The sequence below is a fragment of the Bufo gargarizans genome, chromosome 4 (assembly GCF_014858855.1).
Source record: "Bufo gargarizans isolate SCDJY-AF-19 chromosome 4, ASM1485885v1, whole genome shotgun sequence".
In the NCBI taxonomy this organism is placed as follows: Eukaryota; Metazoa; Chordata; class Amphibia; order Anura; family Bufonidae; genus Bufo; species Bufo gargarizans.
Window position 1 is genome coordinate 524,595,753 of NC_058083.1, and position 14,614 is coordinate 524,610,366.

Sequence of the window (14,614 nt, forward strand, 5' to 3'; positions counted from 1 at the left end):
AGGCAATGAGTCTCATGTGAGATCGAATGTATTGATTAACTGCTTAATCCTGCAGGTGATAAATGGCACCACGGCGTATTGTCACAGTGACGGAGTTCAGTGACACGTCTAAGTGATCGTGACCTTCAGCTGACCAGAAGCTTGTCAAGGTCAAACCAGTTGTGAGTCAATCTGCACTTGAACCAGTAAGCAAAGATCTGGGGTTATGTTCCACAATGGCCTGAGAATCTCTACCACTTGGGGCAGACGTCCTGTCATTCAGGGTGACAAATGACAACTATTTACAATGCTGATAAGATATTTAGTGTTGAAATTCTAGGTTCTGGACTGACTATATCCGAAATATCCGGCCACTGCTGGGGCCTAACTGATCCCTATTCCCAATAATGGGATGTGTCGGGTTTCCGGCAAGAATGCCGGCTTTGTGCAGGAAAAATACTGCTGCGTACTCCTCTGCTGGAACTGACTACCGGAAAATAGTACCACAGGTATGGACATAGCTTTACGTAGAACATATGTATAAAGGCGGGTTTACAAGCGCCGACCAGAAAGCCGATTGTCGGGAGGGAATCGTTCCTTCCCGACAATCGGCTGCTCATTCAGTGAAGGAGACTGCTGCATTTACAGACCGCACGATCTGCTGACCAGAAACGATGATTGATGTGCCTGCACGAATGACAGGATCCCCCGATGAACGGGCGTTTTGCTCGTTCATCGGGTGATCGGCAGTAGTGAAGGGAGACATAACTCGTCAAACTCAAAGTGACAGGTGACCACGCCCGCTTTCCAGCCATAACCCTGTTAACTCCGCCCACAGCCACGCCCCTTATTCTGTCAATCAGACAATCCGGACAAGTCCTAATATGGTATATTCAGGCTACATCTCAAATAAGTTTTTAAAATAGCGTGACTCTCTGCGATTTACACAGACATGACAAGACACATCCCTATCTATCTTCTAATATCTATCTATCTATCTACACCCTTATTTTTGCCCATGGTGTCCATTTTGTGAAATATGGACAACCCATTTTGTGAAGCGCATCAGGGTATGTCCGAGCATGTTGAAGGCATGTTCCGGCATGTCCTAAGACGATATTTAAGAGCAACAGCCACCGCACCCAACTTTCCTGAGCGTTGATTCCGGCTTTTGTTTTTACCAGTGGTTCTTGGGATACCTCCAAGGACTTCTCCGAGCTTTTGTAAGTGGTTTTTATTTGGTGACATTTGATGTAGCATCACTATACACATCTATAAGACACAGTGAAGGTTTGGATGCCGTTGGTGTGGCGCTGGCTGACTCGGGATGTCCTCCACCCTGTGCACGGCTGATCCCCGGACTGCTTGGGATTGTCCTCCAGAGGAATTATTTTCTCTTTGGGGAGGATCTCTATTGGAGGGGCATGGCGATGGGGTCGAACATGGGCCCGACTTAGGCCAATATCTTTATGGGGCGGTTCGAGGATCGGTATGTGTACAGGTCCAACTTCGGTGAGCGCATCCTGAGTTGGTGGCGCTACATCGACGATATCTTTATGATATGGAAAGGGGATGAACATACTCTGAATGAGTTTTATGACCATCTTAATCATTGTGTGGATGGTCTATCCTTCACCATGACTAAGTCACAACAGGCAATCCAATTTTTGGATGTATTGGTATATGTGGAAGGAGAAGGGATTAGGACAGATATTTTTATGTAGCCAACTGATAGAAACAATATGTTATACTATTGGAGCAACCACCCAAAACATATGATAGACTCTCTACCTTGGAATCAACTTTTGAGAGTTAGACGTACGTATTGTAGCAGATGAGGAGAAATTACAAATCAGAGTTGAGGAGATGTGTGCTAGGTTTTTGCAGCGGGGATACCCGGAAGGCCTCCTGCGTAGACTTGGCACACAGATAATGTGAATGAGAAGGAAGGTAGGAAAAAGAAAGATAAAAGAATGCACATACCATTTGTTTCCACCAGGGGCGTAGCTATAGGGGGTGCAGAGGTAGCAGTCGCTACCGGGCCCAGGAGCCTGAGGGGGCCCAAAGACCCTTGTGCCACATAAGAAGACACCGGTATTATAGAAAGTGCATGCTGGTCAAGTTACACCTCTGGCTGGAGGGAAGGGGTTAGGTCAAGAATTTGACATGGGAGGAGTGCTGTTTCAATTTTTGCCTCAGGGAGCACAAAGGCTATGTGCTCCCCTGCTCCTGCTCACAAAGCTCTGAGTGAAGGGTGGCCCAAGCTGAACTCCCGCACCAGGACCCATGAGCCTTCAGCTACGCCCCTGGTTTCCACATTTGGTGGATTGAGCCCCAAGTTAGCACAAGTCTTGAGACAGGACTGGGTTGTGTTGGAGAAAGGTTGCCCAGATATCCAGGAATTTAAAGATTAGCCCTTGATGTCCTATAGACGTAACAAAAACCTGAAGGATAAATTGATAAAATCAGATATTAGGCCTCTGAGGAAGGATGGACAGACTAGGTTGCTGTAACTGTGGGAATATGTTGAAGGGCGATACATTCGCCCATCCATATAATAGAGAGATTTATAAGATCAAAGAAAGATACACATGCAGATCAGACTATGTGGTGTACATAATACAATGTCCATGTAGCCTAGTTTATATAGGAGAAACAACAATGGAGGCTAGAGAGAGAATTAATAAAGATAAAAGTACGATTAGAAAGGAGATGATGGAGTTACAAATTCTGAAACATTTTAAAGAAAAAGGACATGCCATTAACCAATGGAGGTTTAGGACCATTGACTCTGTGCCTCGGCTTCGTAGAGGTGGAGACAGAGAGGGCCTTTTGCGGAGAAAAGAGTTGAGATCGATACATACCTTAGATACGTTACAACCAAAGGAGCTGAATATAGAATTTAATGTAAGTCACCTTTAGGGCCCTATGGGTTCCTGTCCTTGATATATAGGTTTTTATGGGGGTTTATATTTGGTAACAGAGTTTTTTTGTATTGAATAATGGAGAATTTAATCACTATAGGTGATATAACGGGTATATTCACAAATTGTTCATTTATCCTCTCTTCTGTGTTTTTTGATTATAGTGAGTTGAGGACTGGCGGAGCTGACGCGTGTTTCCACAGCGAAGAATAGTATTATGGAGATATGGCGTAATGGAGACAATAGAGGTTATCTATGATTTCCCCCCCCCCCCACCCCCCCCCCCCCCCCGTTTATGTAAAAAAAGAACCATGTTATGGACGATATATACGGGTGCTGATATGTCATAAGGTGTCGGTATTTGACACCTATGAGGAGAAGTACATATATGAAGGAGAACGTAGGTTATTTTATCCTGTTGTCCCTATTAATAAAGTTGAGTGAAGAGAGACGCTACGTGACATGCGCAATCCGATAAATAAAGCGTAGGATACGTGAAGTGAGGACATGTGCAGTTGATTGTTGATCACGCTGAGGAGATATGCGGCGGCGGCCATGCTACAACTCGCATATGCATGGATGACGTTAGAAAAAGGATGTAATAAGGGGCTCCATGTATGGGGAGGATAAATACTTACACATATAAACACAGATGACTGGTTTAAGTATGTTTTAATCTGTATACAAGTGTTTTATCGGTGCAACCCCCTGCGGCGGAGGTACAGACGTGGACAAAATTGTTGGTACCCTTTGGTCAATGAAAGAAAAAGTCACAATGGTCACAGAAATAACTTTAATCTGACAAAAGTAATAATAAATTAAAATTCTATAAATGTTAACCAATGAAAGTCAGACATTGTTTTTCAACCATGCTTCAACAGAATTATGTAAAAAAATAAACTCATGAAACAGGCATGGACAAAAATGATGGTACCCCTAGAAAACACAGAACATAATGTGACCAAAGGGACATGTTAATTCAAGGTGTGTCCACTAATTAGCATCACAGGTGTCTACAACCTTGTAATCAGCCATTGGGCCTATATATATGGCTCCAGGTAATCACTGTGTTGTTTGGTGATATGGTGTGTACCACACTCGACATGGACCAGAGGAAGCAAAGGAAAGAGCTGTCTCAAGAGATCAGAAAGAAAATTATAGACAAGCATGTTAAAGGTAAAGGCTATAAGACCATCTCCAAGCAACTAGATGTTCCTGTGAGTACAGTTGCACATATTATTCATAAGTTTAAGATCCATGGGACTGTAGCCAACCTCCCTGGACGTGGCCGCAGGAGGAAAATTGATGACAAATCTAAGAGACGGATAATCCGAATGGTAACAAAAGAGCCTAGAAAGACTTCTAAAGAGATTCAAGGTGAACTTCATGCTCAAGGAACATCAGTGTCAGATCGCACCATCCGTCGTTGTTTGAGCCAAAGTGGACTACATGGGAGACGACCAAGGAGGACACCATTGTTGAAAACGAATCATAAAAAAGCAAGACTGGAATATGCCAAACTACATGTTGACAAGCCACAAAGCTTCTGGGAGAATGTCCTGTGGACAGATGAGACAAAAATCGAAGTTTTTGCCAAGGCACATCAGCTGTATGTTCACAGACGAAAAAATGAAGCATATCAAGAAAAGAACACTGTCCCTACTGTGAAACATGGAGGAGGCTCTGTTATGTTCTGGGGCTGCTTTGCTGCGTCTGGCACAGGGTGTCTTGAATCTGTGCAGGGTACAATGAAATCTCAAGACTATCAAGGAATTCTAGAGAGAAATGTACTAGCCAGTGTCAGAAAGCTTGGTCTCAGTCGCAGGTCATGGGTCTTGCAACAGGACAATGACCCAAAACACACCGCTAAAAACACCCAAGAATGGCTAAGAGGAAAAAATTGGACTATTCTAAAGTGGCCTTCTATGAGCCCTGACCTCAATCCTATTGAGCATCTTTGGAAGGAGCTGAAACATGCAGTCTGGAAAAGGCACCCTTCAAACCGGACACAACTGGAGCAGTTTGCTCATGAGGAGTGGGCCAAAATACCTGCTGAGAGGTGCAGATGTCTCATTGACAGTTACAGGAAGCGTTTGATTGCAGTGATTGCCTCAAAAGGTTGCGCAACAAAATATTAAGTTAGGGGTACCATCATTTTTGTCCATGCCTGTTTCATGAGTTTATTTTTTTACATAATTCTGTTGAAGCATGGTTGAAAAACAATGTCTGACTTTCATTGGTTAACATTTATAGAATTTTAATTTATTATTACTTTTGTCAGATTAAAGTTATTTCTGTGACCATTGTGACTTTTTCTTTCATTGACCAAAGGGTACCAACAATTTTGTCCACGTCTGTATATAAGTTCACACTGTTTATTATGGCTTGAGAAAGGCTTGTGTTAAGCCAAAACGTTGCCTGTTTGCTGTGTTGATCGAGAATAAAAATCTTGTACAAGGAAGACGCTGGGTTATGATCTTGTTTTATTCCTATTGCTTTCAGCGGGAAGGAGTCTCACCGCTGGTGACCGCGACGCTTCCGAAAGGTGGGACGTTAGTGCTATCCTTGAAGCAAAATTTCCCTGGTAGTGGACTTGGAGGGCGTGCACAACGGGAATCCTGAAATGGAGGAGAATATTTCCTGGGCCCGACAACAGGAGTGGCAAGTACAGTACCGATCAACACAAGGGCAACTAAGGGAGATGTGACATTTTTGATTGCCCCCTCAATTGATTTGTTGAAAAGAAAGTTTGAGCAGGAGAGTAAAAAAGCTGTGACTGTTGAATTGCATTTAAGTACACTCCTGGAGTATTGTAAAACTCAACGTATACCTCGTGGCATGAGGTCGAATTTGAGGCCAAATTTATTTCCTGATCATGAAGAATTCTGCAAGAAGTTCGAGTTGGTAAATACCAAATATGCTTTTGAAGTAATTATTTTAAATGTGGAATTTCTCCGAAAGGAATTGGTGGCAACACAGGATGTTGAGCAAAGGTTGGAGGAAGAAATCAAAGGTCTGATGACTGCGACAGACTTTACAGCTTATAAAGAAAAAATGTCTCAGCGAGTACAAAGGCACCGCATGGAAACAGAAAAGGTGAAAAGAGATATCGTGACTTGGAGGACTATAAGACTAGTGAGGTTTATGATGGGCAAAGATTACAAGGGAGTGGTCCTCAAGTTAGGAGAAGAGGAAAGGGATTTGGACATACACAATTTGGCTTTACTACATGTGATTCAGACTCTACAGATGAGTAAACCCGATCAGATTTTTTAGGAGGTTGGGAGCCAGCCCAAGGAGGAAGAACAGAAGGGGCGGAAGGAAACATCGGCACTCCGAGAAGAAGAGGCAGATATTTTCCAAAACATCAAATAGAGAGGCCGCAACCAACAACCAGAAAGAACCCTCAAATTGAGTTTGGTATCAAATATATCTTTAGTTGAGCTAACCGAAATGGAAATTAAAGTGTTGAACAAGGGACTTTGATTCTGTCAAGTAGAGAAGGTTGACTGGTTCCAGTTGGAGATAGATTTACAATTTTTTTTTAGGAATTTGAGATTATGTGCTTTCTTTTCAGACAAACCTGGAGATACTGTGAAATGTCAACATTATATGAGCATGATGTGTTTGAGAGATTATGGTCTGAGACTGAAGAGCGGATTTGCTCCACCTCAGGACAATCACTTTGTGGAATCATACATTGAGTTGGTGACCCGCAGGGTGGCTGAACTGAGGGCTGATTATACATCTATGGGTGTCGAACATAATCTCTTAAGATTTGATAGAGATGCATTAAGACAGTTGATGGAGAAAAAGCAATTAACTATTAAACAAGCGGATAAGGGGGGTGCAGTTGTGGTAATGGTCACATCGAAGTACAAAATGGAGGTTTGGAGACAATTGAAAGATGAGGAGGTATACACAAAATTAGTGAAGGACCCCAAGTTTGAGATTCAAAAATTGATAGGTAAAAAGGTCAATGATGGCTATGAAAAGGGGATTATTGACAAAGATTTGAATACATTTCTCATTGTGGAGAAACCAATTACACCTGTACTATATATACTGCCGAAATTACACAAGGATTTGAAGGATCTTCCTGGCAGACCAATTGTGTCTGGTAGGGGATCTATATTCAGTCCAGTAGCTGTCTTCCTGGATAAAGTGCTTCGATGTTTTGCCACAGCTGCGCCCTCCTATGTCAGAGATACCTCAGATTTTCTGTTGAAGCTGGGAAATGTAGCTTTTGTAAGTGGTTATTATTTGGTGACATTTGATGTAGCATCACTATACAGATTTATAAGACACAGTGAAGGTTGGGATGCCGTCGGTGTGGTGCTGGCTGACTCGGGATGTCCTCCACCCTGTGCACGGGTGATCCCCGGACTGCTTGGGATTGTCCTCGAGAGGAATTATTTCCTCTTTGGAGAGGATCTCATTTGGCAGAGGAGGGGCACGGTGATGGGGTCAAGCGTGGCCCGGCTTATGCCAATATCTTTTTGGGGCGGTTTGAGGATTGGTATGTGTACAGGTCCAACTTCGGTGAGCGCATCCTGAGTTGGTGGCGCTACATCGACGATATCTTTATGATATGGAAAGGGGATGAACATACTCTGAATGAGTTTTATGACTATCTTAATCATTGTGTGGCTGGTCTATCCTTCACCTTGACTAAGTCACAACAGAGAATCCAATTTTTGGATGTATTGGTATATGTGGAAGTAGAAGGGATTAAGACAGATATTTTTATGAAGCCAACTGATAGAAACAATATGTTATACTATTGGAGCAACCACCCAAAACATATGATAGACTCTCTACCTTAGAGTAAACTTTTTGAGAGTTAGGACGTACGTATTGTAGCAGATGAGGAGAAATTACAAATCAGGGTTGAGAAGATGTGTGCTAGGTTTTTGCAGCGGGGATACCCGGAAGGCCTCCTGCGTAGACTTGGCACACAGATAATGTCCAGTGAGAAGAATGGTAGGGAAAATAAAAAGAAAGATAAAAGAATGCGCATACCGTTTGTTTCCACATTTGGTGGATTGTTTATTATGTTTATTATGGCTTGAGAAAGGCTTGTGCTAAGCCGAAACGTTGCCTGTTTGCTGTGTTGATCGGTAATAAAAATCTTGCACAAGGAGGACGCTGATTATGATTAGTGATGAGCGGGAGGTGCCATATTCGATTTCGCGATATTTCGCGAATATTCGAATGAATAGTCGTGTTATATTCGTCGAAATCGAATATTCGTAATTATTCCAATTATCGCGAATAATATACGATTTTTTTTCCGCATATTGCGATTATTTATCTTGATAGTATAAGGCAACGTCCCTATGCTAATTGACTATGGCTAGGCTAATATGTGTATTTTACGAAATTTCGTGATTTGCTCTAACTTCGTCTCTTAGAATATTACGAATATTCTAAAAGACGAAGTTAGAGCAATATTACGAAATTTCGTAAAATACACATATAGATTGTAATTTAGCTAATATAGTGCTATAATCCCTTTTTTTTCCTCAAATTTTTTTTTGCCTCTTCTGAACTTAAGTTTTGTAAAATATGTACACTATTAAAAAATATTACTATAGCAGTATATTAGCTTAAATACAATCTATGTGTATTTTACGAAATTTCGTAATATTGCTCTAACTTCGTCTTTTAGAATATTCGTAATATTCTAAAAGACGAAGTTAGAGCAATATTAAGAACATTTGCAAAAGCCGAAATTGCGATGCGAGTAATATAATACGAAATAATCGCATGAAGATTTCAACTTAGCACTGCTATATTCCATATTCTAGCCTAGTGTGAAATAGAGCAGTGCTAATTTAGCACAGCTATATCCATATTAGGCTAGAATATGGAATATAGCAGTGCTAAGTTGAAATCTTCATGCGATTATTTCGTATTATATTACTCGCATCGCAATTTGCGAAATTTCGTAAAATACACATATAGATTAGATTGTAATTTAGCTAATATGGAATATAGCAGTAAGTTGAAAACGCCACTGACTGGAGCAGCCAGGAAGCCAGGAATCCAAAGGACAGGTAAGAACAACTTTAGAGAAGTGGGAAAGAAAAAAATATAATAATAAAAATAAAAAAAACGAATATTCGAATTCGCGAATATATAGAACGGTATTCTAAATATTCGCGAAATCTCGAAATTGCGATATTCGAGAAAAAAATTCGCAATTCGAATATTCGCGCTCAACACTAATTATGATCTTGTTTTATGCCTATTGCTTTTAGCGGGAAGGAGATTAACTGCTGGTGACCATGATGCTTCCGAAAGGTGGGACATTGGTGCTGTCCTTGAAACTAAATTTCCCTAGCACACTGTGTGCTGTCCGCATCTTTTTCGGCAAAATTGCGGAATGGATGCGGACCTATTCATGCGAACATGTGAATGGACCCTTAGACAGGCAGATTTTCGGGAATGAGCGTTCGCAGGAAAGTTTGTTCCCGATAATCTGCCTGATGATTGGGCAGTGTAAATCCACCTTTGCTTTTATCCTGTCACCAATTCCCTTACCTCTGACTACTGCATAATCACTACCTAATATCCAAATGCTCCAACTAGTGTCCCTATGCTTCCTTTAAAAGGGCTGTCCAGGGATATACATTTTTTACATAAAGGCTAGAAAAGTGGTAAAAAATTTTTTAACATTAATCACCCATCCTCCATCATTGCCGTTCTTACACTGCTCCTTACCCTACTGCTGTCCTCTCTCTGGGGCTCAACAGATAGTAAATAGCCTAGAATTCCTGCAAGTCAATCACTGTCTGAGACAGAAGGTTTATAACAATATCCCTGGTGTCTAGTGGATCTATAACAATATCCCTGGGGTCTAGTGGATCTATAACAATATCCCTGGTGTCTAGTGCATTTATGACAATATCCCTGGTGCCTAGTGGATCTATAACAATATCCCTGGTGTCTAGTGGATCTATAACAATATCCCTGGTGTCTAGTGGATCTATAACAATATCCCTGGTGTCTAGTGGATCTATAACAATATCCCTGGTGTCTAGTGGATCTATAACAATATCCCTGGTGTCTAGTGGATCTATAACAATATCCCTGGTGTCTAGTGGATCTATAACAATATCCCTGGTGTCTAGTGGATCTATAACAATATCCCTGGGGTCTAGTGGATCTATAACAATATCCCTGGAGTCTAGTGGATCTATGACAATATCCCTGGTGTCTAGTGGATCTATAACAATATCCCTGGTGTCTAGTGGATCTATAACAATATCCCTGGTGTCTAGTGGATCTATAACAATATCCCTGGTGTCTAGTGGATCTATAACAATATCCCTGGTGTCTAGTGGATCTATAGCAATATCCCTGGTGTCTAGTGGATCTATAACAATATCCCTGGTGTCTAGTGGATTTATAACAATATCCCTGGTGTCTAGTGGATTTATAACAATATCCCTGGTGTCTAGTGGATTTATAACAATATCCCTGGTGTCTAGTGGATCTATAACAATATCCCTGGTGTCTAGTGGATCTATAACAATATCCCTGGTGTCTAGTGGATCTATAACAATATCCCTGGTGTCTAGTGGATCTATAACAATATCCCTGGTGTCTAGTGGATCTATAGCAATATCCCTGGTGTCTAGTGGATCTATAACAATATCCCTGGTGTCTAGTGGATTTATAACAATATCCCTGGTGTCTAGTGGATTTATAACAATATCCCTGGTGTCTAGTGGATTTATAACAATATCCCTGGTGTCTAGTGGATTTATAACAATATCCCTGGTGTCTAGAGGATTTATAGCAATATCCCTGGTGTCTAGTGGATTTATAACAATATCCCTGGTGTCTAGTGGATTTATAACAATATCCCTGGTGTCTAGTGGATTTATAGCAATATCCCTGGTGTCTAGTGGATTTATAACAATATCCCTGGTGCCTAGTGGATTTATAGCAATATCCCTGGTGCCTAGTGGATTTATAGCAATATCCCTGGTGTCCAAGTAGATTTATAACAATATCCCTGGTGTCTAGTGGATTAATAACAATATCCCTGGTGTCTAGTGGATTTATAACAATATCTCTGGTGCCTAGTGGATTTATAACAATATCCCTGGTGCCTAGTGGATTTATAACAATATCTCTGGTGCCTAGTGGATTTATAACAATATCCCTGGTGTCTAGTGGATTAATAACAATATCCCTGGTGTCTAGTAGTTTTATAACAATATCCCTGGTGTCCAGTAGATTTATAACAATATCCCTGGTGTCTAGTGGACCAGATGTATCCCTGGTGTTCAGGGATGTTTATGGCATCGGTGGGGACCCCACACCCTTCCTTCCAATAGGCACAGTGCAAAAAATAAAATAAAAATGGAAACTAGAGAATTCCTAAAAAATCAAACAAGGCAGCTTCCGCAAAGCTTTGTATTTTCTAGCTGCAGAACGAAGTCTTTCCTCCGCTGTCCCTGAAATTCTTGCCACAAAGAACTGCGGATCAGTTATCTAATCTGCAGGAATACATTTGACTTCTAATTCCTCTCAAAGTCTCAGGTTTTTCAAGACGATTATTTTCAAGTGCTATTAAAAGACTTGCTGACAAAATGGACTAAAGCAGCGCTGCAGATATTTCCGAAAGAGGGTTTATCTGCTTTCTCTGAACCAAAATTAAACAAAGTAAAATAAATTCTGAAAGAACATTTCCAATGACCCCAGAACATAAGCAATTCTCAAAGCCCTTAACCCCCTCCCGACGCAGCCATTTTCCAATTTACGTTTTTGTTTTTTGCTCCTTGCATTTCATAAGCCGTGACTTTTTTTTATTTTTTCATTCACATAGCTGTAGGGTGGCTTGTTTTTTTTTGTGGGACAAGGCTTACTTTCAAAGGGCATATTTAATTTTTCGAGGAGAAACACTATTCAAGAGAGACTGCAAGGTCCACAGATACAGATATTCTTCAAAGGTACAGCGTTTGCAGACAGCAGAATCATCAGCAACTACATCTATACAGGCCTTGCTGCAGGTGAGAGGAAACCTGTTAAGACACCCATCACCATAGTTCAGTTCAGGCAAACTCCACAAATCTGCATTTCACAGCGGACAGCTACAGCCACAGGTGATGTAATGTGATTCATCAGACCAGGCTGCCTTCTTCCCATATTGGGTCTGATACCTTTGCCCAGCCCTTCAAATGATGTAATGGGATTCATCAGACCATATGCCTTCCTCCATTTCTCCAGAGTGCATTTTTGATGCTCACGTGCCCATTGTAGGCACTTTTGGCGGTAGGCAGAGATCAGCATGCGAGTCCTGACCAGCCAGCAGCTCTGCCACCCCATACACAACTAGCTCATGCCCTGTCTGATCTGACACCTTTCTATCACCGCCAGCAGGAAGGTTGTCAGAAATGTGCTCTACAGTAGCTCTTCTGTGGGATCTGCTAGCTTTCACGCCCACTCATCAATACACCTTTGGAGCCCATGATCCTGTCACTGGTTGTCCTTCCTTGGACCACTTTTGGTAGGTACTAACCACTACATACTGGTATACCCCACAAGACCAGCCGTTCTGGAGATGTTTTGATCCAGTTACTGTTTGTATACAATATATCGATCGGCACTGTGAGGTCACAGTTTGATAAAGGCAGATTGTATGCCGAAACGCGTCACTGGAATGTGACAATAAATCACAACAATATTATATACTAACAGTGAGTGCCGGTCCTTCTTTCCTTTTACCAGTCACTGCTTGGTCCTTGTCACAATATCCCAGATCCTTACCTTTGTTCTAGAGCTGACAATTCCTTTGCTGCCTGATATATTCCACCCGAGAGGCGCCATTGCCACCAGATAGTCGTTATTGTCCACCAGTGGTTTTATTCTTCTGGTTATGTTTCTGGTTCCTCATTCTGCTCTCTCTCTCTCTCTATATATATATATATATATATATATATATATATTTGTGTGTGTGATTTCCTCGGCTGCTTCTCATTCCTATAATGGCTGATAACCTTAAGCCCTTCGCTTTTCATGGTGCGAGGCTGCAGCGTGCTCTTTACCAGCGATGTTTTGCACAGTCCATTACTTATTCACTTGAAAAGGACTTCTCAAGGACGGATGTCATTATTCCTTGAGATCGCCCATGGGAAGATGATGGCACAGCAACGGCAATCAATGTCATCGCTCAGGCGCCCAGGAGTGGCAACAAGCAGCACGTCTTGCTGAAAGCTGTTTTCAGTGAGGGACCAGATGTCAGGCTCACCAGCGAGGCCGCTGCTACTGCACCAGAAGAGCCTGCGAGGGATCTGAAACGTGCTCTGCTCCGGCCGGACACACTGAGGAACATGACCGTGCAAAGGTTCACCACCAGTAAAATAACCGCACACATAATACAAGGGAACAAGTTACATCCAGGGGCGTAACTAGAAAAGCTGGACCCCATAGCAATTTTTTTAATGGGAACCCCCCCCCCCCCCCCTTCCTCCAAGCAACTTCCCTGGAACTCTGCCCCGCGTGGCTAGTCAAGACCACCCACACTCGCTATACTACCCCCCCCCACCCACTCAGTAGTTATGCGCCCTTAGTGCCTCACACAGTAGTTATACCCACTTAGTGCCCACAGTAACCTCCCTTCTTGCTTGTGGGCCAATGAGAAGGCTGCAATGTCTTTGTCTGAGCTTAGCAACGTCCCTAGCAGACAATAGGTAAGTTGCCTGCCCCTTACTATATAAGAACCTCCCCAGCAGCCCTTGTATGCAGTATTTAGCAGTTCTGAGAGAGAGAGAGCAGTGACATTGCTGTGCTCTTTCCTGTGTCATTACATTAGATAGTTAGTTAGCTTATATATATACAGTACAGACCAAAAGTTTGGACACACCTTCTCATTCAAAGAGTTTTCTTTATTTTCATGACTATGAAAATTGTAGATTCACACTGAAGGCATCAAAACTATGAATTAACACGCGTGGAATTATATACATAACGAAAAAGTGTGAAACAACTGAAAATATGTCATATTCTAGGTTCTTCAAAGTAGCCACCTTTTGCATTGCTCTTGGCATTCTCTTGATGAGCTTCAAGAGGTAGTCACCTGAAATGGTCTTCCAACAGTCTTGAAGGAGTTCCCAGAGATGCTTAGCACTTGTTGGCCCTTTTGCCTTCACTCTGTGGTCCAGCTCACCCCAAACCATCTCAATTGGGTTCAGGTCCGGTGACTGTGGAGGCCAGGTCATCTGGCACAGTACCCCATCACTCTCCTTCATGGTCAAATAGCCCTTACACAGCCTGGAGGTGTGTTTGGGGTCATTGTCCTGTTGAAAAATAAATGATGGTCCAACTAAACGCAAACCGGATGGAATAGCATGCCGCTGCAAGCTGCTGTGGTAGCCATGCTGGTTCAGTATGCCTTCAATTTTGAATAAATCCCCAACAGTGTCACCAGCAAAGCACCCCCACACCATCACACCTCCTCCTCCATGCTTCACGGTGGGAACCAGGCATGTAGAGTCCATCCGTTCACCTTTTCTGCGTCGCACAAAGACACGGTGGTTGGAACCAAAGATCTCAAATTTGGACTCATCAGACCAAAGCACAGATTTCCACTGGTCGAATGTCCATTCCTTGTGTTCTTTAGCCCAAACAAGTCTCTTCTGCTTGCAGCCTGTCCTTAGCAGTGGTTTCCTAGCAGATCTTCTACCATGAAGGCCTGA